The sequence below is a fragment of the Salvelinus alpinus genome, chromosome 8 (genome assembly GCF_045679555.1).
Source record: "Salvelinus alpinus chromosome 8, SLU_Salpinus.1, whole genome shotgun sequence".
Lineage (NCBI taxonomy): Eukaryota > Metazoa > Chordata > Actinopteri > Salmoniformes > Salmonidae > Salvelinus > Salvelinus alpinus.
In genome coordinates this window covers 64164979-64189182 of record NC_092093.1, presented here as the reverse complement: position 1 = coordinate 64189182, position 24204 = coordinate 64164979, and the positions used below count along the sequence as shown (strand labels likewise).

Genomic DNA, 24204 nt, shown 5'->3' with positions numbered 1-24204 from the left:
ATTGCCACTCGCTCGAATGGCACTCCTATAATGGGAAAGGGAACCAAAGGGTTTGTCACGCCCTGGCCATAGAGAGGTGTGCCCCAAGCAGGTGGGTGTGGGCAAGCTGCAACACAGCCCTAACATACTGGCTGGGTATGAGTAACAAGTCTTTCGTCTCCCCATTATGCTTTACTACTTGATACAATAAATTCTGCTTGATTGCGAAGTGGGGGTAGCGCCAATCACTTACCCCAGGTAACAGTACGCCATCCACCGCAATCACCTGGCCCCTAGCCTTCTGGAGATTGGGGTCTTCTAACTGGGCTGTCCCGAACTGACCAATGAGGATTCCTGTGTCGGGAGGTCCGTCTAGGGCTTCCACCTCCATAAAGGGGAGCCTGAGGTCTCCTCGCACGGTGGCTCGCTTGCCGGAGTGGGGTCGTCTCCCTCTGGGTCCGACTCGGGCCCAGTGGACACCTCTCGTGGACACCTCTCGTGGACACCTCCCCAGGTCCCTCCTCCACAGTGCCTGGAAGAGAGGGTAGTCTCTACCGAGGAGAATGGACACGGGTAGGTTAGGAACAGCTCCCACGCGCATCTGGCACTCCCCCCTTGGTGTGGTTATCCTCACTGGCACCGCTGAGTACCTCTTCGTGTCCCCGTGTACACAGGACACTGTCACCTCCTTGTCCCCCGGTTCCTCCTTCCTATCTCGTGTGAACCACTGCGGGTGGGCCAGGGTCACCATGTTGCCGGAGTCCAGCAGAGCGCTGGTGTCGATGCCATCAGATCGTACAGGAACCATCGGAGGGGCCGTCTCGGTGTGCGCCCAACAGGAGGTGACCTAACTCGCCATCCGGGTTACCCCAGAACTGGGGGATGTGGAGGGCATGGCCTCCTCCCAGCCGGGACAGCTCCACGCGAGGTGCCCCGGCTCACCGCACTCATAGCACCGTCTATGATCTGGGTCCAGCAGCCGCCGACGTCATCGGTTTGGGTCACCCTCCCGCTTCACAGCCTCGGCTGGTTCCGTCCGGGCCCCCTTCAGCCCCTCGCCTTTCTTTGTGTTGTTCGTCCCCCTCGCCGCATCTCCTTTGCTGTTGTTCTGGGATTGATTTGCACTTTTCGCACCAAAGTACGTTCATCTCTAGGAGACAGAACGTGTCTCCTTCCTGAGCGGTATGACAGTTGCGTGGTCCCATGGTGTTTATACTTGCATACTATTGTTTGTACAGATGAACGTGGTAACTTCAGGCGTTTGGAAAATTGTTCCCAAGGATGAACCAGACTACAGTCTACAATATTTTTTCTGAGGTCTTTGCTGATTTCTTTTAATTTTCCCATGATGTCAAGCAAAGAGGCACTGAGTTTAAAGGTAGGCCTTGAAATACATCCACAGGTACACCGCCAATGCACTCAAATGATGTCAATTAGCCTATCAGAGGCTTCTAAAGCCATGACATCGTTTTCTGGGATTTTCCAAGCAGTTTAAAGGCACAGTCAACTTAGTGTATGTAAAATTCTGACCCACTGGAACAGTGAATTATAAGTGAAATAATCTGTCTGTAAACAATTGTTGGAAAAATGACTTGTGTCATGCACAAAGTAGATGTCCTATCCGACTTGCCAAAACTATAGTTTGTTAACAAGAAATGTGTGGAGTGGTTGAAAAACAAGTTTTAATGTCTCCAACCTAAGTGTATGTAAACATCCGACTTCAACTGTATATCCACAGTAAAACTAATCCTATATTGACATAACCTGAAAGGCCGCTCAGCAAGGAAGAAGCCACTGCTCCAAAACCTCCATAAAAAAGACTACGGTTGCAACTGCACATGGGGACAAAGATTGTACTTTTTGGAGAAATGTACTCTTGTCTGATGAAACAAAAATAGAACTGTTTGGCCATAATGACCATCGTTATGTTTAGAGAAAAAAGGGGGAGGCTTGCAAGCCGAAGAACACCATCCCAACCGTGAAGTACGGGGGTGGCAGCATCATGTTGTGGGGGTGCTTTGCTGCAGGAGGGACTGGTGCACTTCACAAAATAGATGGCATCACGAGGAAGGAAAATTATGTGGATATATTGAAGCAACATATCAAGACATCAGTCAGGAAGTTAAAGCTTGGTCGCAATTGGGTCTTCCAAATGGACAATGACCCCAAGCATACATCCAAAGTTATGGCAAAATTGCTAAAGGACAACAAAGTCAAGCTATTGGAGTGGCCATCACAAATCCCTGACCTCAATCCCAAATAACAGAAATACTCATCATAAACTTTGATGAAAGATACATGTTTTACATCGAATTAAAGATACACTTGTTCTTAATGCAACGCTGTGTCAGATTTCAAAAAGCTTTACGGCAAAAGCACAATATTCAATCATCTGAGAACAGCGTTCAGCCACAAAAGAAAGCCATACAGTTACCCGCCAAATTGTGCAGTCAACAAAACTCATAAAAAGCATTATAAATCTTCACTTACCTTTGCTGATCTTCGTCGGAATGCACTCCCAGGACTCCCACTTCCACAAGAAATGTTTGTTTTGTTCGGTAATGTCCATAATTTATGTCCAAATAGCTATTTTTGTTAGGGCTTTAGGTACACATATCCAAACGCTTGTGCAGGTCGAGCATTACTTCGGACAAAAACTTAAAAAAGTTATATTACAGGTCGAAGAAACATTTCAAACTAAGTATAAAATCAATCTTTAGGGTGTTGTTATCATAAATCTTCAATAAAGTTCCAACCGGAGAATTCCTTTATGTCTAGAGAAACCTCAGATTTCTCACTTGCTGTTTGGATTTCTTCTCAGGTTTTTGCCTTCCATATGAGTTTTGTTATACTCACAGACATCATTCAAATAGTTTTAGAAACTTCAGAGTGTTTTCTATCCAATACTAATGATAATATGCATATATTAGCAACTGGGACTGAGGAGCAGGCCGTTTACTCTGGGCAACTCTGGGCACCTTTCATCCAAGTTACTCAATACTGCCCCTGCAGCCATAAGAAGTTTTAAACAATTTAAAGGTAATGCTACCAAATACTAATTGAGTGTATGTAAACTTCTGACCCACTGGGAATGTGATGAAAGAAATAAAAGCTGAAATAAATCATTCTCTCTACTATTATTCTGACAATTCACATTCTTAAAATAAAGTGGTGATCCTAACTGACCTAAGACCGGGAATGTTTCCTATAATTAAATGTCAGGAATTGTGAAAAACTGAGTTTAAATGTATTTGGCTAAGGTGTATGTCAACTTCCAACTTCAACTGTACTATAGTTTATGCTCTTCTATGTTCTCTTACATATTGTAACAGATAGGGATTTGTATCCTCACTCCTCAGCTTCGCATACTGTAGACATACAGTCTACAGAGTCAAAGCATAACCTACAAAGGTGCAGGTTAGTGTGTTTCGTCATGAATCTTGTTCTGGAGGAAGCTCTGCAGAGTGGTCACAAGCTGGGACAGCCACAGTCATAAAATCTGATTTTACACCTAACCTTAACCACACTGCTAAGCCAAATTTTTTGAATTTTTCCTTTATTTAACTAGGCAAGACAGTTAAGAACAAATTCTTATTTTCAATGACAGCCTAGGAACAGTGGGTTAACTGCCTTGTTCAGGGGCAGAACGACAGATTTTGTACCTTGTCAGCTCGGGGATTCGATCTCGCAAACTTTCGGTTACTAGTCCAACGCTCTAACCACTAGGCTATGCTACGCTGCCGCCCCTAATGCCTAACCCTAACCTTAAATTGAGACCAAAAATCACTTTTTTGTTTGGCACTGACCAAAATGGCATCACTTCAATGAAAACAAATCAGTGTGAGGGAGCTGCTCACTCTTCCTAACAACGGCATGTTAACCATAGCTCTGTTGCCGTGGAGCAGTGCTGTGATCATGGTGCAGTAGTGAAGCTGTGACTATGGCTCTGTACTGGGGTTATCTCCAGTGTCAGTCAGTGCTAGCCTGCTGGGAGCCCTCTAGCTATGCACAGGACATCACTACAGGCTCTAACACTGTGGAATACTTAAACACCATCTTCCCCCATTAACCCATGAAATGCATCTCCCATCTCCTCCCCCCTGCTGTGTCCCTCGCCCCTCTTGCCCGCCTCACCCCCTGAGGTAAGACGTGGAGAAGAGGAAGGCGGGATGGAGGACGAGGGATAGGGGGTCCATCAATTCATGATGAACATATATAGAGAGGAGTGACGATTTAAAACAATGCATTTAGAAACCAGGTGTGTGTGTGTGTGTGTGTGTGTGTGTGTGTGTGTGTGTGTGTGTGTGTGTGTGTGTGTGTGTGTGTGTGTGTGTGTGTGTGTGTGTGTGTGTGTGTGTGTGTGTGTGTGTGTGTGTGTGTGTGTGTGTGTGTAGGCCTGCATGAGTGTGTGTGTGTGTGTGATTGTGTGTGTGAGAGACAGAGAAAACAGAGAGAGAGAGAGATGGTCTGTTTAACTGTCCAGTTTAACAGCATGTGTGTTACATTGTATGTATTGCAATTGCATCAGCCGTCCGTGTAAACATCCTGAAAGAGACAGACCGTTTAAATCATACAAACATTAATTGAACAAAGTCTTTGTATATGTAAGGCTGCCACAACAGGATGACATGATGCAGTGGAAAAAAAGCAGTGGAAGCCGCAGCACACTAGGGATTGGGCGCAAATGCTGAGAAATTGATACATTACAGTAACTTAAAGATAATTACGGAAATGTCATGGGGCCAGCTGTGAGAGTGTTGTGATATGGACTATGGTGCCTGTGTCCATTGTGTGCAGCAACTGAGGCTCTAGAAAATCTCTTGACATGGCAAACACCCCTTACACGCAACATGCAGATGTAGGATCTTAATTTGAGTAAAATAATCCTGCAGCAACAAGAAATGTGAATTATTATGTGGAGTATAATTAAAGATGCACTATGCAGAAATCGCTCTGCCATTTCCTGGTTGCTAAAATTCTAATAGTTTGCCTAATTTCCGTTTATTTTACAAAACAAGCAAGTATAGCGTAGAGAATCATTGTACCATCTAAACCACTGTCACGACTTCTGCCGAGGTCGATGCCTTTCCTTGTTCGGGCGGTGCTCGGCGATCGACGTCACCGGTCTTCTAGCCATCATTGATCTATGTTTCATTTTCCATTGGTTTTGTCTGGTCTTCTTACACACCTGGTTCCAATCCCATTCATTATATGTTGTGTATTTAACCCTCTGTTTCCCCTCATGTCCTTGTCAGAGATTGTTTATTGTCATGTTTTATGGATTGGTGTGCGACGGCTTCTTGTACCCACATTTATTTTATTATGGACTTTGGTTTTGGAGTTTGTGTTTAAAGTTATTAAAATACTAAATTTTATATCAAGTTTGATTCTCCTGCGCTTAACTTCCCTGACACCTACATACACGACGTGACAACCACTGTGAAATATATTTTCAACACCCAACAATATTGTTTTTTCAGCTGTTTGAAGGTGGTGTACAAAACCAAAAGTAAAAGACAAAAAAACAAAGCGTAACACGGAACCCAAACGGCTGCGCATGTGCACCATCGTGCATAAACTTATTTTGTCCCCACGCACCAAACGCGATCACGACACGCAGGTTAAAATATCAAAACAAACCCTGAACCAATTATATTAATTTGGGGACAGGTCGAAAGCATTAAACATTTATGGCAATTTAGCTAGCTAGCTTGCTGTTGCTAGCTAATTTGTCCTGGGATATAAACATTGAGTTGTTCTTTTACCTGAAATGCACAAGGTCCTCTACTCCGTCAATTAATCCAAACATAAAATGGTCAACCGAATCGTTTCTAGTCATCTCTCCTACTTCCAGGCTTTTTCTTCTCTTGACTTTATATTGCGATTGGCAACTTTCATAAATTAGGTGCATTACCGCCACTGACCTTGTTTGTCTTTCAGTAACCCACGTGGTTATAACCAATGAGGAGATGGCACGTGGGTGGGTACCTGCTTCTATAAACCAATGAGGAGATGGGAGAGGCAGGACTTGCAGCGTGATCTGCATCAGAAATAGAACTGATATTTTAGCCCTCTATTTTAGCCCTTTGCAACACAGACGGTCATTGGTGCGCGCGAGCAGTGTGGGTACAGTAATTGAATAACATAGATTTCAAAATGTATTTTGCAATGCTCGCGCACACGATGCGAGCGGTGTGGTCAGCCTGTAAAGCATAGAAATAGAGCCGATCTACCACTTCTTAGACTTGCTTTCAATGAGAATGACAGATCTATAACTCACATTTCTATGTGCATTTTGTGGGGTCGCCCAAAAAGTTACATATTGCAGCTTTAATGGACATTTTGTATGGGTTGATACATTTTTTGTTAGGGCAAATCAAGTCTGAAATGTCAATGTGGAAATTGCAAACTTTAGAAGCCTTTTTAAAACTCAAATACACTACAAGTGTGCTTTGCAGGAAAATTCTCAACAACAAAAGAGGGATCATATTAAGATCCTACATCAGTACACACACATCTTTCTTACACGCAACATACCCACACACCACTCCAACACCCAAACGTAATTATATATACATGTACGCACACCTCTCTCTCGCACATTAATAGAAACACAACCACAACTCACACGCACTGTATACTCCAATACAACTATCCAAACGTAATTACATGTGCACACACACCTCTCTCTCTCTCTCTCTCTCTCTCTCTCTCTCTCTCTCTCTCTCTCTCTCTCTCTCTCTCTCTCTCTCTCTCTCTCTCTCTCTCTCTCTCTCTCTCTCTCTCTCTCTCTCTCTCTCTCTCTCTCTCTCACACACATGAATACACTCACACACAACCACTACAACACACACACTGACACATAAATACACAAACTTCTTTCTCCCACACATACAGTACACGCAGCCCACTTGGGAGCTAACCGGTCATATAGTACATGTTCATGCTGCTGTATGTCCACCTCTACTGTACATATAAGAGGACCCAGAGAACGACCATCAGAATAGGACCTGGTGATCATCATCTGTAGGCCCAGCTCACAGTCAGGAAGCTGCCGGCCACAGCACACTCAACGAGAGGAGGGGGCGACGAGGGAGAGAGGACCAACAATCCAACCACTTATGAGGATTTAACAATACTCCTACCCTCCTTCCTTTCCTCTCTCCCTCTCTCTCTTTTGTGAGAGAAAGGTAAAGGCAAATTATCCTTGTTACAGTCTCCTATATTTCCCATAGGAATACATTCATTTTCACAGCTGATTCAGAAGCAGGCAGAAAATAGCAAATAATAGCGAGGAAATGATCATTTAGACCGAACTGATGGAGTGCCTATCTGGTGATTGCTCCCTCCGCTTGCTGCAGATCTTCTGTGAGAAGACTGTGAGAATACTTTTTGAGAAGCAGCTTTAATATTTCATCTGATGTTTGCATACATAACTGTTGCATTCATAGCACTGTCACACCTGTGTCCCTTCCAGACAGTCCTCAGAACCACTTAGTCAGGGTTTCCCCATTCTGTCAGACATGACCACATATTTAGGCCACTTGCTTAGACTAGTGCAGTGCTCTCCATCCCTGTTCCTGGAGAGATACCCTCCTGTAGGTTTTTGCTCCAGTGAAAACCTACAGGACGGTAGCTCTCCGGGAACAGGGATGGGGAGCCCTGGACTAGAGAGACAGAGGCAGACGGAGAGTGTGTGTACAGCACAGCATATGGGTGGAAGGAAAAAGGTGCTGGGTGTGTGTACGTTTGTGTCGTGTGTGGGGAGATAAAGGATGTGTGTGGGGTTGTTTATTATGAGAGTGGTGTGGTAGATTGAGAGTGTTTGTGTTTATGGGTGTGGTGCTAGTCAGGGTTGTAATCTGATTACAAAAAAATGGTGACTGTAATCAGTTAGGTTACCAGCAAAAATATTGTCATCAGATTACAGATACTTTTGAAAAACTTGCTGATTATTTTTGACCGACATGTTGCTGGATGATACTGATCGCTGACCAACATGCTGCTGGATGATACTGATCGCTGACCGACATGCTGCTGGATGATACTGATCGCTGACCAACATGCTGCTGGATGATACTGATCGCTGACCGACGTGTTGCTGGATGATACTGATCGCTGACCAACATGCTGCTGGATGATACTGATTGCTGACCAACATGCTGCTGGATGATACTGATCGCTGACCGACATGCTGCTGGATGATACTGATCGCTGACCGACATGCTGCTGGATGATACTGATCGCTGACCAACATGCTGCTGAATGATACTGATCGCTGACCGACATGTTGCTGGATGATACTGATCGCTGACCGACATGTTGCTGGATGATACTGATCGCTGACCGACATGTTGCTGGATGATACTGATCGCTGACCGACGTGTTGCTGGATGATACTGATCGCTGACCAACATGTTGCTGGATGATACTGATCGCTGACCAACATGCTGCTGGATGATACTGATCGCTGACCGACGTGTTGCTGGATGATACTGATCGCTGACCAACATGCTGCTGGATGATACTGATCGCTGACCGACATGTTGCTGGATGCTACTGATCGCTGACCAACATGCTGCTGGATGATACTGATCGCTGACCGACATGTTGCTGGATGATACTGATCGCTGACCGACATGCTGCTGGATGATACTGATCGCTGACCGACATGTTGCTGGATGATACTGATCGCTGACCAACATGCTGCTGGATGATACTGATCGCTGACCGACATGTTGCTGGATGATACTGATCGCTGACCGACATGTTGCTGGATGATACTGATCGCTGACCAACATGCTGCTGGATGATACTGATCGCTGACCGACATGTTGCTGGATGATACTGATCGCTGACCAACATGTTGCTGGATGATACTGATTGCTGACCAACATGCTGCTGGATGATACTGATCGCTGACCAACATGCTGCTGGATGATACTGATTGCTGACCGACATGCTGCTGGATGATACTGATCGCTGACCGACATGCTGCTGGATGATACTGATCGCTGACCGACGTGTTGCTGGATGATACTGATCGCTGACCAACATGCTGCTGGATGATACTGATCGCTGACCGACATGCTGCTGGATGATACTGATCGCTGACCAACATGCTGCTGGATGATACTGATCGCTGACCGACGTGTTGCTGGATGATACTGATCGCTGACCGACATGTTGCTGGATGATACTGATCGCTGACCAACATGCTGCTGGATGATACTGATCGCTGACCGACGTGTTGCTGGATGATACTGATCGCTGACCGACGTGTTGCTGGATGATACTGATCGCTGACCAACATGCTGCTGGATGATACTGATCGCTGACCGACATGCTGCTGGATGATACTGATCGCTGACCAACATGTTGCTGGATGATACTGATTGCTGACCGACGTGTTGCTGGATGATACTGATCGCTGACCGACGTGTTGCTGGATGATACTGATCGCAGACCGACGTGTTGCTGGATGATACTGATCGCTGACCGACGTGTTGCTGGATGATACTGATCGCTGACCGACGTGTTGCTGGATGATACTGATCGCTGACCGACATGCTGCTGGATGATACTGATCGCTGACCGACATGCTGCTGGATGATACTGATCGCTGACCAACATGTTGCTGGATGATACTGATTGCTGACCGACGTGTTGCTGGATGATACTGATCGCTGACCGACGTGTTGCTGGATGATACTGATTGCTGACCGACATGCTGCTGGATGATACTGATCGCTGACCAACATGCTGCTGGATGATACTGATCGCTGACCGACGTGTTGCTGGATGATACTGATCGCTGACCGACGTGTTGCTGGATGATACTGATCGCTGACCGACGTGTTGCTGGATGATACTGATCGCTGACCGACATGCTGCTGGATGATACTGATCGCTGACCAACATGCTGCTGGATGATACTGATCGCTGACCAAAGCAAGGGACAGAGACTGATGCAACTGTCTGTGTTCTGTTGTGTGCTCTGTTTCAAATAGCCATCTCTCTCTCCTTATCCTTTGTGTTCTCTCTCTCACTCTCCCTCTCTCTTGCTCTCTCTCTTCTAATCTACTAGCCCCCCTTTTTTTCTCAACCCCTCTTTGCTCTTTCTTTTCTCTGCCATATAGTTCACTATTCCTTTCCCTAGAAGTCTATCAATCTCGGTTTCCCTCGCCCCTATCTATCTCGGTCTCCTTCACCCCTCTCTCTTTCTCTCCCTCATCCGCCATATCTCTTTCTTTCATTTCACCCTTTCTCTCTCGGACTCCCTCTCCTCCTTCTCTCCCTTCTCATCCCCCATATCTCTTTCTCTCCTTTCATCCATTCTCTCTCTCTATCTTCTGTCTCCCTCTCTTCTCTAACTCTCTGCCCCCCCTCCTCTCTGTTCATTCCAGCTGCAGGCCCCTGCTACCCTTGTGAAACCCACAGCGGGAACAAAGTTTAATCGATGAACTTTGATTCCAGGCGCCCCTCCATCAATTTCAGTACAATGAAACGTCCAATTGGGACTTGCACATTAATGCACACAATCACACCCTCTTTATTCACACAACAGTTTCTCTTTCTCAGTCTCAGTCTCTTTCAGTCTCCATATTTCAGAATCTTGTTGTTGCTCTCTGCATCTCTCATGCACTCTTAAACTCTCTCTCTTTTTATTCACCCCTTTTATCTCACATATTCCCTCCCCTTCTCTTGGCCTCCTCTCTCACTTTCTTTCTCAATTTCACCCTCTCTTTCAGTCTATATCTCTCACAGTCTTCATATCTCAGAATCTCTTTCTCGCTTGGCTCTCCCAATCTCCCCCCCCCCCCCACTCTCTCTCGCTCTCTCTCTTATTCCCTGTCTCTCCTTCCCTCTCTATCCATGGCTCCAGACAGGGTCCTCTTGGTTCTTCAGAGGCTAGTACCGCTGAAGGAGGTTATAATGGTTATCCTGTCTCAGCCTCCAGTATTTATGCTGCAGTAGTTTGTGTCGGGGGGCTAGGGTCAGTTGGTTACCTGGAGTACTTCTCCTGTCTTATCCAGTGTCCTGTGTGAATTTAAGTATGCTCTCTCTAATTCTCTCGTTCTCTCTTTCTCTCTGTGAACCTGAGCCCTAGGACCATACGTCAGGACTACCGGGCATGATGACACCTTGCTGTCCCCAGTCCGCCTGGCCTTGCTGCTATTCCAGTTTCAACTGTTCTGCCTGTGGTTACGGAACCCCTACCTGTCCCAGACCTGCTGTTTTCAACTCTTAATGATCGGCTATGAAAAGCCAACTGAGATTTATTCCTGATTATTATTTGACCATGCTTGTCATTTATGAACATTTTGAAAATCTTGGCTCTCTCTAATTTTCTCCTTCTCTCTTTCTTTCTCTCGGAGGACCTGAGCCCTAGGACCATACGTCGGGACTACCGGCCGTGGTGACTCCTTGCTGTCCCCAGTCCGCCTGGCCTTGCTGCTATTCCAGTTTCAACTGTTCTGCCTGCGGTTATGGAACCCCTACCTGTCCCAGACCTGCTGTTTTCAACTCTTAATGATCGGCTATGAAAAGCCAACTGAGATTTATTCCTGATTATTATTTGACCATGCTTGTCATTTATGGAAATTTTGAAAATCTTGGCTCTCTCTAATTTTCTCCTTCTCTCTTTCTTTCTCTCGGAGGACCTGGGCCCTAGGACCATGCGTCGGGACTGCCGCCCGTGGTGACTCCTTGCTGTCCCCAGTCCGCCTGGCCTTGCTGCTATTCCAGTTTCAGCTGTTCTGCCTGCAGTTATGGAACCGCCACCTGTCCCAGACCTGTTGTTTTTCAACTCTTGATGATCGGCTATGAAAAGCCAACTGAAAATTATTCATGATTATTATTTGACCATGCTTGTCACTTATGAACATTTTTGAACATCTTGGCATAGTTCTGTTATAATCTCCACCCGGCACAGCCAGAAGAGGACTGGCCACCCCTCATAGCCTGGTTCCTCTCTAGGTTTCTTCCTAGGTTTTGGCCTTTCTAGGGAGTTTTTCCTAGCCACCGTGCTTCTACACCTGCATTACTAGCTGTTTGGGGTTTTAGGCTGGGTGTCTGTACAGCACTTCGAGATATTAGCTGATGTACGAAGGGCTATATAAAATAAAATTGATTGATTGATTGATCTGATTCATGTAGTGCAGGGTTAACATCCAGCTCTGTAAAATCAGATGCCAGGTTTACAGTCAGGGCATTTCAGGACTGGCTGACTGCTGGACCATGGAATTGTATAGTCACTGCTTGGATGATGCTAATTTTGTATGCCAATGCACACAAATACTCTCTCCCTCTCTCTCCACGCATGTGGAGCGCACACACACACACACATACAGCGTGTATGGGATAAACATGCAGAGGGCGTTTGAGTCCAGTATGTGATGCTCAGGGGTAGTTAGCCTCAGCTGCAGGCTGGAGCCCCTTTCTCCCAGCTGTCGCTTTGCCCTTCCAGCTCTCTCCCTCTCTCTCCCTTCCACTTTCCCTGTCTCTCTCCCCCTCTCTCCTCGTCCTCTCTTTCCCCCTCTCACCCCCTACGCTCTCCCTCCCTCTCCCTCTCTCTCTTTCCCCCTCTCAGCCCCATCTCTCTCTCTCTCTCTCTCTCTCTCTCTCTCTCTCTCTCTCTCTCTCTCCCTCTCCCTTCCACTTTCCCTGTCTCTCTCCCCCTCTCTCCTCGTCCTCTCTTTCCCCCTCTCACCCCCCACGCTCTCCCTCCCTCTCCCTCTCTCTCTTTCCCTCTCACCCCCATCTCTCTCTCTCTCTCTCCCTCTCTCTCCCTTCCTCTTTCCCTGTCTCTCTCCCCCTCTCTCCCCGTCCTCTCTTTCCTACTCTCACCCCATCTCTCTCTCCCCCTGCCCTCTTTCTCCCCTCTCTCTCTCTCTCTCTCTCCCTGTCCTCTCTTTCCCCCTCTCACCCCCCCCCCCTCTCCGTCTTTCTGACATCCACATCCCCTGGCCAACACATCTGGCTTTACGCATTAGAGAGGAGCATAAACATGAACAGTTGACACTCAATGAAAGATAAACGTGCAGTGGAAACACAAATTGAATCTTCAAATACACACAGTGATGCACTCATATACATAAACATACATTGAGTTCAAATCATTAAAAAGTACAAGCATCAATACACTAGTACAGGGGTGTCAAACTCATTTTCCCAGCAAGCTGCATTCTGTCTTCACCGAGGTCCGTCAAGTCTTTTCCTCGCCATCAAAATTTGCAAAAAGTTGCCCTCTATCAATCACTTTTCGAATTTCGGATGCTCCCTGACTGCATAGGTTTGAATGACTGGACAACTGGACAAAGTGAAGAGACTATGTAAGTCCATTATTTATATACAATTTCCATTTGGCTTAAGTCATTTCAATGTCGAATGAGATCGTTTTTTTTTCAACAAGTACATATATATTTTACTCAAACCACCCACAGGTCGGATTGAATGGGCTCACCTTGAGTTTGACACTAGTAGTGCACTAGTACAACACACACACGGTGATCGTGGCAGCTGTCCTCATCCCTCTATTTTATGTTCTGTAGGGTGTTGAGTCAGTGCGCAGTGGAGATTTGTGTGTGTGTGTGTGTGTGTGTGTGTGTGTGTGTGTGTGTGTGTGTGTGTGTGTGTGTGTGTGTGTGTGTGTGTGTGTGTGTGTGTGTGTGTGTGTGTGTGTGTGTGTGTGTGTGTGTGTGTGTGTGTGTGTGTGTGTGTGTGTGCTTGTACAGTACACCTGGTTGTCCATCAGACAGCAGTGTAATCAGCTGAGGAATGGAGCGTTGCCAGTGTCTCTGTGCCGTGCTCCAGGCTGTACTGTACATCACATGCATTCGGAAAGTATTCAGGCCCCTTCAGTTTTTCCACAGCCTTATTCTAAATAGTTTTTTTGCCCCTCAATCTACACAATACCCCATAAAGACAAAGCAAAAACAGGTTATTAGACATTTTTGCAAATGTATAAAATAAAATAAACGGAAATATCACATTTACATAAGTATTCAGATCCTTTACTCAATACTTTGTTGAAGCAACTTTGGCAGCGATTCTTCTTGGGTATGACGATCCAAGCTTGGCACACCAGTATTTGGGGAGTTTTTCCCATTCTTCTCTACAGATCCTCTCAAGCTCTGTCAGGTTGAATGAGGAGTGTTGCTGCACAGATATTTTCAGGTCTCTCCAGAGATGTTAGATCGGGTTCAAGTCCGGGCTCTGGCTGGGCCATTCAAGGACATTCAGAGACTTGTCTCAAAGCCACTCCTGTGTTGTCTTGGCTGTGTGCTTAGGGTTGTTGCCCTGTTGGAAGGTAAACCTTCGCCCGTCAGAGGTCCTGAGCACTCCGGAGCAGGTTTTCATCAAGAATCTCTCTGTACTATGCTCAGTTCATCTTTCCTCTTGATCCTGGCTAGTCTCCCAGTCCCTTCCTTTGAAAAACATCCCCACAGCATGATGCTGCCACCCCCATGCTTCACCATAGGGAAGGTATTGGCCAGGTGATGAGCAGTGCCTGGTTTCCTCCAGACGTGACGCTTGGCATTCAGGCCAAAGAGTTCAATCTTGGTTTCATCAGACCAGAGAATCTTGTTTCTCATGGTCTGTGAGTCCTTTAGATGCCTTTTGGCAAACTCAAAGCGGGCTGTCATGTGCCTTTTACTGAGGAGTGGCTTCCGTCTGGCCATTACTATAAAAGCCTGATTGCTGGAGTGCTGCAGAGATGGTTGTCTTTCTAGAAGGTTCTCCCGTCTTCAATGCTGCAGAAATGTTTTGGTACCCTTCCTCAGATCTGTGCCGCTGCACAATCCTGTCTCGGAGCTCTAGTGACAATTCCTTCGACCTCATGGATTGGTTTTTGCTCTTATAATTCACCACAGACAATTTGGACTCCAATCAGGTTGTAGAAACTTAAATTTACAATCTGTAGAAACAATGAGAATAGAAAGGTTCAGAACTTTTGTGAAACATCACAGCACAGTTGAAAAATATATGGTTGTCACGCTCTGACCGTAGAGAGCTTTTTATGTCTCTATGTTGGTTTGGTCAGGGTGTGATTTGGGTGGGCATTCTATGTTCTTTTTTCTATGATTTGTATTTCTGTGTGTTTGGTCGGGTGTGGTTCTCAATCAGAGGCAGCTGTCTATCGTTGTCTCTGATTGAGAACCATACTTAGGTTGCCTTTTCCCACCTGTCTGTGTGGGTAGTTGTCTATGTGCTGTTGCCTGTCAGCACTCATTTTTGTATAGCTTCACAGTTCGTTTGTTATTTTGTTAGTTTGTTTAGTGTTCGTTCTTTAAATAAAGGAGTATGTACGCATCCCACGCTGCACCTTGGTCTCCTCTCTTTGACGGCTGTGACAATGGTAAATAGAAATCCAATATGGATGGTGTTAAGAGATAGATGGGAGGGGTTGAATGGAGCTGAAGGTTGGGAATAATAACAACAAGATAACTAATGTAAAACATACTCTGCCCGTAAAACGCATATGGGTTAAGAACCTTTTTCAGAAGAGTACAGTTTGAAAGATATGGCAAATAGAAATCAAACTTTGATTTCGTCAAAGGATCCTCCCTTTGCAGCAATTACAGCCTTGCAGACCTTTGGCATTCTAGTTGTCAATTTGTTGAGGTAATCTAACGAGATTTCACCCCATGCTTCCTGAAGCACCTCCCACAAGTTGGATTGGCTTGATGGGCACTTCTTACGTACCATACGGTCAAGCTGCTCCAACAACAGCTCAATAGGGTTGAGATCTGGTGACTGTGATGGCCACTCCATTATAGACAGAATACCAGCTGACTGCTTCTTCCCTAAATAGTTCTTGCATAGTTTGGAGCTGTGCTTTTGGTCATTGTCCTGTTGTAGGAGGAAACTGGCTCCAATAAAGCGCTGTCCACAGAGTATGGCATGGCGTTGCAAAATGGAGTGATAGCCTTCCTTCTTCAAGATCCCTTTTACCCTGTACAAATCTCCCACTTTACCACCACCAAAGCACCCCCAGACCATCACATTGCCTCCACCATGCTTGACAGATGGTATCTTTTTTTTTTTTTTCTGCATCTCACAAATTCTTCTTTGTGATCCGAACACCTCAAACTTAGATTAGGCTGTCCATAACACTTTTTTTCCAATCTTCCAGAGTCTGTGTTCTTTTGCCCTTCTTAATCTTTACTTTTTATTGGCCAGTCTGAGATATGGCTTTTTCTTTGCAACTCTGCCTAGAAGGCCAGCATCCCGGAGTCGCCTCTTCAGTGTTGACGTTGAGACTGGTGTTTTGTGGGTACTATTTAATGAAGCTGCCAGTTGAGGACTTGTGAGGCGTCTGTTTCTCAAACTAGAGACTCTAATGTACTTGTCCTCTTGCTCAGTTGTGCAAAGGGCCTCCCACTCCTCTTTCTATTCTGGTTAAAGCCAGTTTGCTCTGTTCTGTGAAGGTAATAGTACACCCCATTGTACGAGATCTTCAGTTTATATGTGTGTGTATATATATATACACACACATATAAATGCATACATATACACGTACGTACATACAGTGGGGAGAACAAGTATTTGATACACTGCCGATTTTGCAGGTTTTCCTAGTTACAAAGCATGTAGAGGTCTGTAATTTGTATCATAGGTACACTTCAACTGTGAGAGACAGAATCTAAAACAAAAATCCAGAAAATCACATTGTATGATTTGTAAGTAATTAATTTGCATTTTATTGCATGACATAAGTATTTGATACATCAGAAAAGCAGAACTTAATATTTGGTACAGAAACCTTTGTTTGCAATTACAGAGATCATACGTTTCCTGTAGTTCTTGACCAGGTTTGCACACACTGCAGCAGGGATTTTGGCCCACTCCTCCATACAGACCTTCTCCAGATCCTTCAGGTTTCGAGGCTGTCGCTGGGCAATACGGACTTTCAGCTCCCTCCAAAGATTTTCTATTGGGTTCAGGTCTGGAGACTGGCTAGGCCACTCCAGGACCTTGAGATGCTTCTTACGGAGCCACTCCTTAGTTGCCCTGGCTGTGTCTTTCAGGTCGTTGTCATGCTGGAAGACCCAGCCACGACCCATCTTCAATGCTCTTACTGAGGGAAGGAGGTTGTTGGCCAAGATCTCGTGATACATGGCCCCATCCATCCTCCCCTCAATACGGTGCAGTCATCCTGTCCCCTTTGCAGAAAAGCATCCCCAAAAAATGATGTTTCCACCTCCATGCTTCACGGTTGGGATGGTGTTCTTGGGGTTGTACTCATCCTTCTTCTTCCTCCAAACATGGCGAGTGGAGTTTAGACCAAAAAGCTCTATTTTTGTCTCATCAGACCACATGACCTTCTCCCATTCCTCCTCTGGATCATCCAGATGGTCATTGGCAAACTTCAGACGGGCCTGGACATGCGCTGGCTTGAGCAGGGGGACCTTGCGTGCGCTGCAGGATTTTAATCCATGACGGCGTAGTGTGTTACTAATGGTTTTCTTTGAGACTGTGGTCCCAGCTCTCTTCAGGTCATTGACCAGGTACTGCCGTGTAGTTCTGAGCTGATCCCTCACCTTCCTCATGATCATTGATGCCCCACGAGGTGAGATCTTGCATGGAGCCCCAGGCCGAGGGTGATTGACCGTCATCTTGAACTTCTTCCATTTTCTAATAATTGCGCCAACAGTTGTTGCCTTCTCACCAAGCTGCTTGCCTATTGTCCTGTAGCCCATCCCAGCCTTGTGCAGGTCTACAATTTTATCCCTGATGTCCTTACACAGCTCTCTGGTCTTGGCCATTGTGGAGAGGTTGGAGTCTGTTTGATTGAGTGTGTGGACAGGTGTCTTTTATACAGGTAACGAGTTCAAACAGGTGCAGTTAATACAGGTAATGAGTGGAGAACAGGAGGGCTTCTTAAAGAAAACCTAACAGGTCTGTGAGAGCCGGAATTCTTACTGGTTGGTAGGTGATCAAATACTTATGTCATGCAATAAAATGCAAATTAATTACTTAATCTTGCAACTATAGGGGGTGCTGTTCCGCATTAGCATTTTTTGGTCTCCAAATTAAACTGCCTCGTGCTCAATTCTTGATCGTACAATATGCATATTATTGTTATTATTGGATAGAAAACACTTTCTAGTTTCTATAGCCGTTGGAATTTTGTCTCTGAGTGGTACAGAACTACTTCTACAGCACTTTTCCTGACAGGGAGTCAGATTTCAGAAATTTTGACCCCTGATCTGGGGTCGGTTTTAAGGTGCCTGTAGATGCTATGGAGAAACCGACACTGCCTACGTCTTCCTCTGGGTGTCAGTACGTCATGACGCTTTGAATGGATTCGATTGCGCAATCAGAGCCACTATAAAACACGAAAACGTGGAAGTACCATTCTCTTCCTGCATGCGTCTTGCGCAAGATGGACATCAGACCTGCCTCCTTCCAAATGGTTGTTTAGCCAGTGATATTTCTCCGGTCATGTTTTTAGTCGTTATAGTTGTTAAAAACATCATAATGTAGTTAATTTGAACCGTTTTATAGCAATTTATATCCGTTTAGTGCGATTTTGAGGAATTTCTTTGTCGTGCACTCTGAAACTTTGGGCACGTTTCGGGGTCCCGTTCGATCGTTAGTGGACATTTCGAAGGACAGAGGACATCTATCGATCAAAAGAAGATTAGACCCAAGAAAGGATACATTGCCCAAGAATCTGATGGAAAATCACCTCATAGTAAGAAATATTTAATATGATAAATCGTTGTTCTGTCGAAATATTTTAAACGCATATTACGCCATTTTGTTTGTTATAGCTTCTCTTGGCGAACGCTGTATAAGAAAGTAAGGATAATTTTAGAAATGTAAATCAGCGATTGCATTAAGAACTAATTTGTCTTTCGATTCCTGTCAACCCTGTATTTTTTTGTCAAGTATATGATTAGCTTTCGATTAAACTAGATCACTCTGAAAGATGACGTCCGACATTTTGAGGCTTGATTTCCTACTATTTTCATTGTGTAACCACGGTTTTGTATGGCTAAATATGCACATTTTCGAACAAACTGTATATGTATGTTGTAAAATGATGTTACAGGAGTGTCATCGGAAGAATTCTGAGAAGGTTAGTGAAAAAATTAATATATTTTGGCGATGATTACGTTATAGCTCTCTTTGGCTTGAATCGATGCTCTGGTAACGTTTGCACATGTGGTATGCTAACTTATCGATTTATTGTGTTTTCGCTGTAAAACGCTTAGAAAATCTGAAATATTGTCTGGAATCACAAGATCTGGGTCTTTCCATTGCTATGCTTTGTCTATTCTTATGAAATGTTTTATGATGAGTAAATTGGTCATACACGTTGCTCTCTATAGTAATTCTAGTCGAGTTGTGATGGTCGGTGCAATTGTAAACTGTGATTTCTACCTGAAATATGCACTTTTTTCTAACAAAACCTATCCTATACCATAAATATGTTATCAGACTGTCATCTGATGAGGTTTTTTATTGGTTATTGGCTATCAATATCTTAGTTTAGCCGAATTGGTGATAGCTACTGGTGGAGAGAAAAAATGGTGGACAAAGAAATTGTGTATTTTGCTAACGTGTTTAGCTAATAGATTTACATATTTTGTCTTCCCTGTAAAACATTTAAAAAATCTGAAATGGTGGCTTTATTCACAAGATCTGTATCTTTCATTAGGTGTCTTGGACTTGTGATTTAATGATATTTAGATGCTACTATTTAATTGTGACGCTATGCTAGGCTATGCTACTCAGTGTGGGGGGGTGGGGGGTGATCCCGGACCCGGGGTAGATACTCGTGAAAGGTTAAAAATCATACAATGTAATTTTCTGGATTTTTGTTTTAGATTCCGTTTCTCACTGTTGAAGTGTACCTATGATAAAAATTACAGACCTCTACATGCTTTGTAAGTAGGAAAACCTGCAAAATCGGCAGTGTATCAAATACTTGTTCTCCCCACTGTACATACATACATATACACTACTTTTTTATGGGGTATGTGTGTAGATTGACAATTAAATGTTTTTATTTCATTGTTTTTAAATAAGGCCATAAGGTAACAAAATGTGGAAAAAGGGAAGGGGTGTGAATAATTTCTGAATTCAATGTACTAGCTGACATCACCATGAAATTAAACCATTATCACAGGCCACTAACTCTGCAAAAGTCAACTGTCGCTGACTAAATCGTAGACCTAATTTCCGAGGGGGAAGTGGGGAAAAACTATTCCATCATCCCCGTTGCCTTGGAAACTATTTATGCATGCAAGGCTGGGTGTCGTTCGTACCAAAATTTCAAAGGTAACTTCCTCTCCTTGACACCTTTATCTGTGCACACTAATCCGAGAAATTCCCAAGTTTGTCTCTGCCATATTTGTTTCACCTGTGCTTGGGTTGAATTTGAATAGTATTGGAACAGGAATACAGAAGCCATTTTATAGTATAGAGATGAACCCACTGTGTCCAATGTCCCTAATAGACAAGCAATGGCTTATGTGACTCCTCCCCACCCGGTCCAACACAGCTGTGAACACGCCAAATGACTGACAACCTGAGCGACTCAGCGTTTGATCTCTCCTAAAACCTTGGCCAACCCTAATCTCATCTGAATGGTTTCTGGCTTCTTTCAGTCATTATGAATAGGCAGGATGGAAACTCACCTTCTATCATGGAGCAGGATTATGGGGCTTCAGTACAAATTCTTTAATTATTCCTCAAAATAACTAGAGAGAATTCCATACAGTAGTCGACTATCTACTGGAATATGCTGAATCCTCTTTCCCACCTAAGCCCACCTTCCCCCCATCCCTCAATCCCCCATCACCACTCTTTTTTTTAAACAATATCAGCTCAAAAATCATGCATCTTTTTTTTACATGAGATAGACAGTTGTTTGCTTGATCTCTTGTTTTGTAGCTTTTCTGTTAATTTTATTTTGCTTTACCTTTACATTTTTTTGTTGTTCTTTTGTTTTTCACAAGTATTTAGGATAAAAAAACGGGATTAACATCAACACAATAGAACTTAATATCGTTCACACCCTCCATGTTTCGAATGGATGGTTCTTCACCGTTTCAGTTCCATTCCAATTTGTTTAAACTGTCTCGCTGGAAACCAAAATATTTTCAATCAATCACATGTATTTATAAAGCCCTTCTTACATCAGCTGATGTCACAACGTGCTGTACAGAAACCCAGCCTAAAACCCCAAACAGCAAGCAATGCAGGTGTAGAAGCACGGTGGCTAGGAAGAACTCCCTAGAATGGCCAGAACCTAGGAAGAAACCTAGAGAGGAACCAGGCTATGAGGGGTGGCCAGTCCTCTACTGGCTGTGCCGGGTGGAGATTATAACAGACCATGGCCAAGATGTTCAAATGTTCATAGATGACCAGCAGGGTCAAATAATAATAATCACAGTGGTTGTAGAGGGTGCAACAGGTCAGCACCTCAGGAGTAAATGTCAGTTGGCTTCTCATAGCCGATCATTCAGAGTATCTCTACCGCTCCTGCTGTCTCTAGAGAGTTGAAAACAGCAGGTCCGGGACAGGTAGCACGTCCGGTGAACAGGTCAGGGTTCCATAGCCGCAGGCAGAACAGTTGAAACTGGAGCAGCAGCACGACCAGGTGGACTGGGGACAGAAAGGAGTCATCAGGCCAGGTAGTCCTGAGGCATGGTCCTAAGGCTCAGGTCCTCCGAGAGAGAGAAAGAAAGAAAGAAAGAGAGAAAGAAAGAAAGAGAGAAAAAGAGAGAAAAAGAGAGAGAGAATTAGAGAGAGCGTACTTCAATTCACACAGGTTAAGACAGGAGAAATAAGACAGGAGGTTGAGACAGGAGGGGTCGGGAGACACTGTGGCCCCTTCCGACGATACCCCCGGACAGGGTCAAACAGGCAGGATATAACCCCACCCACTTTGCCAAAGCACAGCCCCCACACCACTAGAGGGATATCTCCAACCGCCTCCAACCACCAACGAATTGTCATTCGGCATTGGGTTTTACATATTTGTGTGTTTAGCCTAGGCTACTATACATATGAGGAGGAAAAGGTCTTTGTTGATCTCATTAAATGTTCCGTAAATGTTTCCATACAGTATGGCATTTGGTTCAACTTGAATGGTAACTCCAATATCTTGCATCAGTTAGTGTTCAAGGTTTTCATCATGAGTGCTTGATGGCATTGTGCTTTTTAAAATGTTAATGTAAGAGCTCCATTGGACTACTGCTCTCACCGGGAGCCTTTGCACTGAGATTAGCCACGCAGTTTTTTAAAATTGTTCTGACAGGTGATTTGCCCATAGTCTTTTGATGAGTTGTGCACATTCTATTATAACTGGGTAGTTCGAGCCCTACAGTAAATGCTGAATGGCTGACAGCCATGGTATATCAGACCGTATACCACTGGTATGACAAAACATTCATTTTTACTGCTCTAATTACATTGGTAACCAGTTTATAATAGCAAAAAGACACCTCGGGGGGTTTTGATATATGGCCAATATACCACGGCTAAGAGCTGTGTCCAGGCACTCCGCTTTGCGTCGTTGACTAAGAAAATTCCATATTGGCCATATACCACACCTCCTCGGGCTTTATTGTGTATAGCAAGGCTCCTGTACATAATAATTCCAGCGTAAACGGCATTCACATTTGAATCATAGATGTCTTTGCTTGACTGAGTGCATCAGTTTATTAGTAGATGTCTGAACATTTCGGTACACATCTCTTACCTCTTCCCTTCCTTCCCGTCTCCCTATAGTATTTCCATTTCCTATCCTCTCTTCATCTTCCTCCCTCTCCTTCCTCATCTCCCAGCAAAAGCTCATGTTTGTGAATACTAGACTAGGAGAGGAGCAGAAACTTTCATCTATTGAGGCATTTCATGAGGAAATATGAATCATCTGTGGCTGTGGGCCTCTTCTCTGCTGCACTAATGGCATATTCGCTACAGTAAGTAAACAGCGTTCTAAGGCACTGCATCTCAGTGCTAGAGGTGTAACTGCAGAACCTGGTTTGATTCCTGTCTGTATCACAACCGGCCGTGATTGTGAGTCCCATAAGGCGGCCCAGCATCTTCCGGGAAAGGGTTTGGCCGGTGTAGGCCGGCATTGTAAATAAGAATTTGTTCTTAACTGACACGCCTAGTTAAATAAAATAGAAATACTTTTTTAATTCCACTGAAGGCAAATTGATCTTACATGTTCAAATCAAAATAAAATCACATTTTTCACATTCTTCGTCGACAACAGGTGTAGACCAACAGTGAAATGGTACTTACGGATCCTTTTCCAACAATGCAGAGTTAAAGATGAGCAGAAAACGGTAATAAAACATTGAAATATTAGCACAGTTAATAACAAATAAAAATAAGGAGTAGAAAATAACATGGCTGTAAAGGGAGTAGAAAATAACATGGCTGTATACAGGGAGTAGAATAACATGGCTGTATACAGGGAGTAGAAAATAACATGGCTGTATACAGGGAGTAGAAATAACATGGCTGTATACAGGGAGTGGAAAATAACATGGCTGTATACAGGGAGTAGAAAATAACATGGCTGTATACAGGGAGTGGAAAATAACATGGCTGTATACAGGGAGTAGAAAATAACATGGCTGTATACAGGGAGTGGAAAATAACATGGCTGTATACAGGGAGTGGAAAATAACATGGCTGTATACAGGGAGTAGAAAATAACATGGCTGTATAGGGAGTAGAAAAATAACATGGCTCTATATAGGGAGTAGAAAATGACATGGCTGTATACAGGGAGTAGAAAATAACATGGCTCTATACAGGGAGTGGAAAATAACATGTCTGTATACAGGGAGTGGAAAATAACATGGCTGTATATAGGGAGTAGAAAATAACATGGCTATATACAGGGAGTAGAAAATAACATGGCTGTATACAGGGAGTAGAAAATAACATGGCTATATACAGGGAGTAGAAAATAACATGGCTATATACAGGGAGTATAAAATAACATGGCTGTATATAGGGAGTAGAAAATAACATGGCTATATACAGGGAGTAGAAAATAACATGGCTATATACAGGGAGTAGAAAATAACATGGCTGTATATAGGGAGTAGAAAATAACATGGCTATATACAGGGAGTATAAAATAACATGGCTATATACAGGGAGTAGAAAATAACATGGCTGTATACAGGGAGCAGAAAATAACATGCCTGTATACAGAGAGTAGAAACTAACATGGCTATATAC

General features: G+C 44.2%; 1 pseudogene; it reads right to left on the bottom strand.

Moving 5' to 3' along the window:
* Positions 1–967: 967 nt before the first annotated feature.
* LOC139582321 (queuine tRNA-ribosyltransferase accessory subunit 2-like) overlaps positions 968–24204 on the bottom strand; it is a 101031-nt pseudogene continuing 77794 nt past the window's right edge.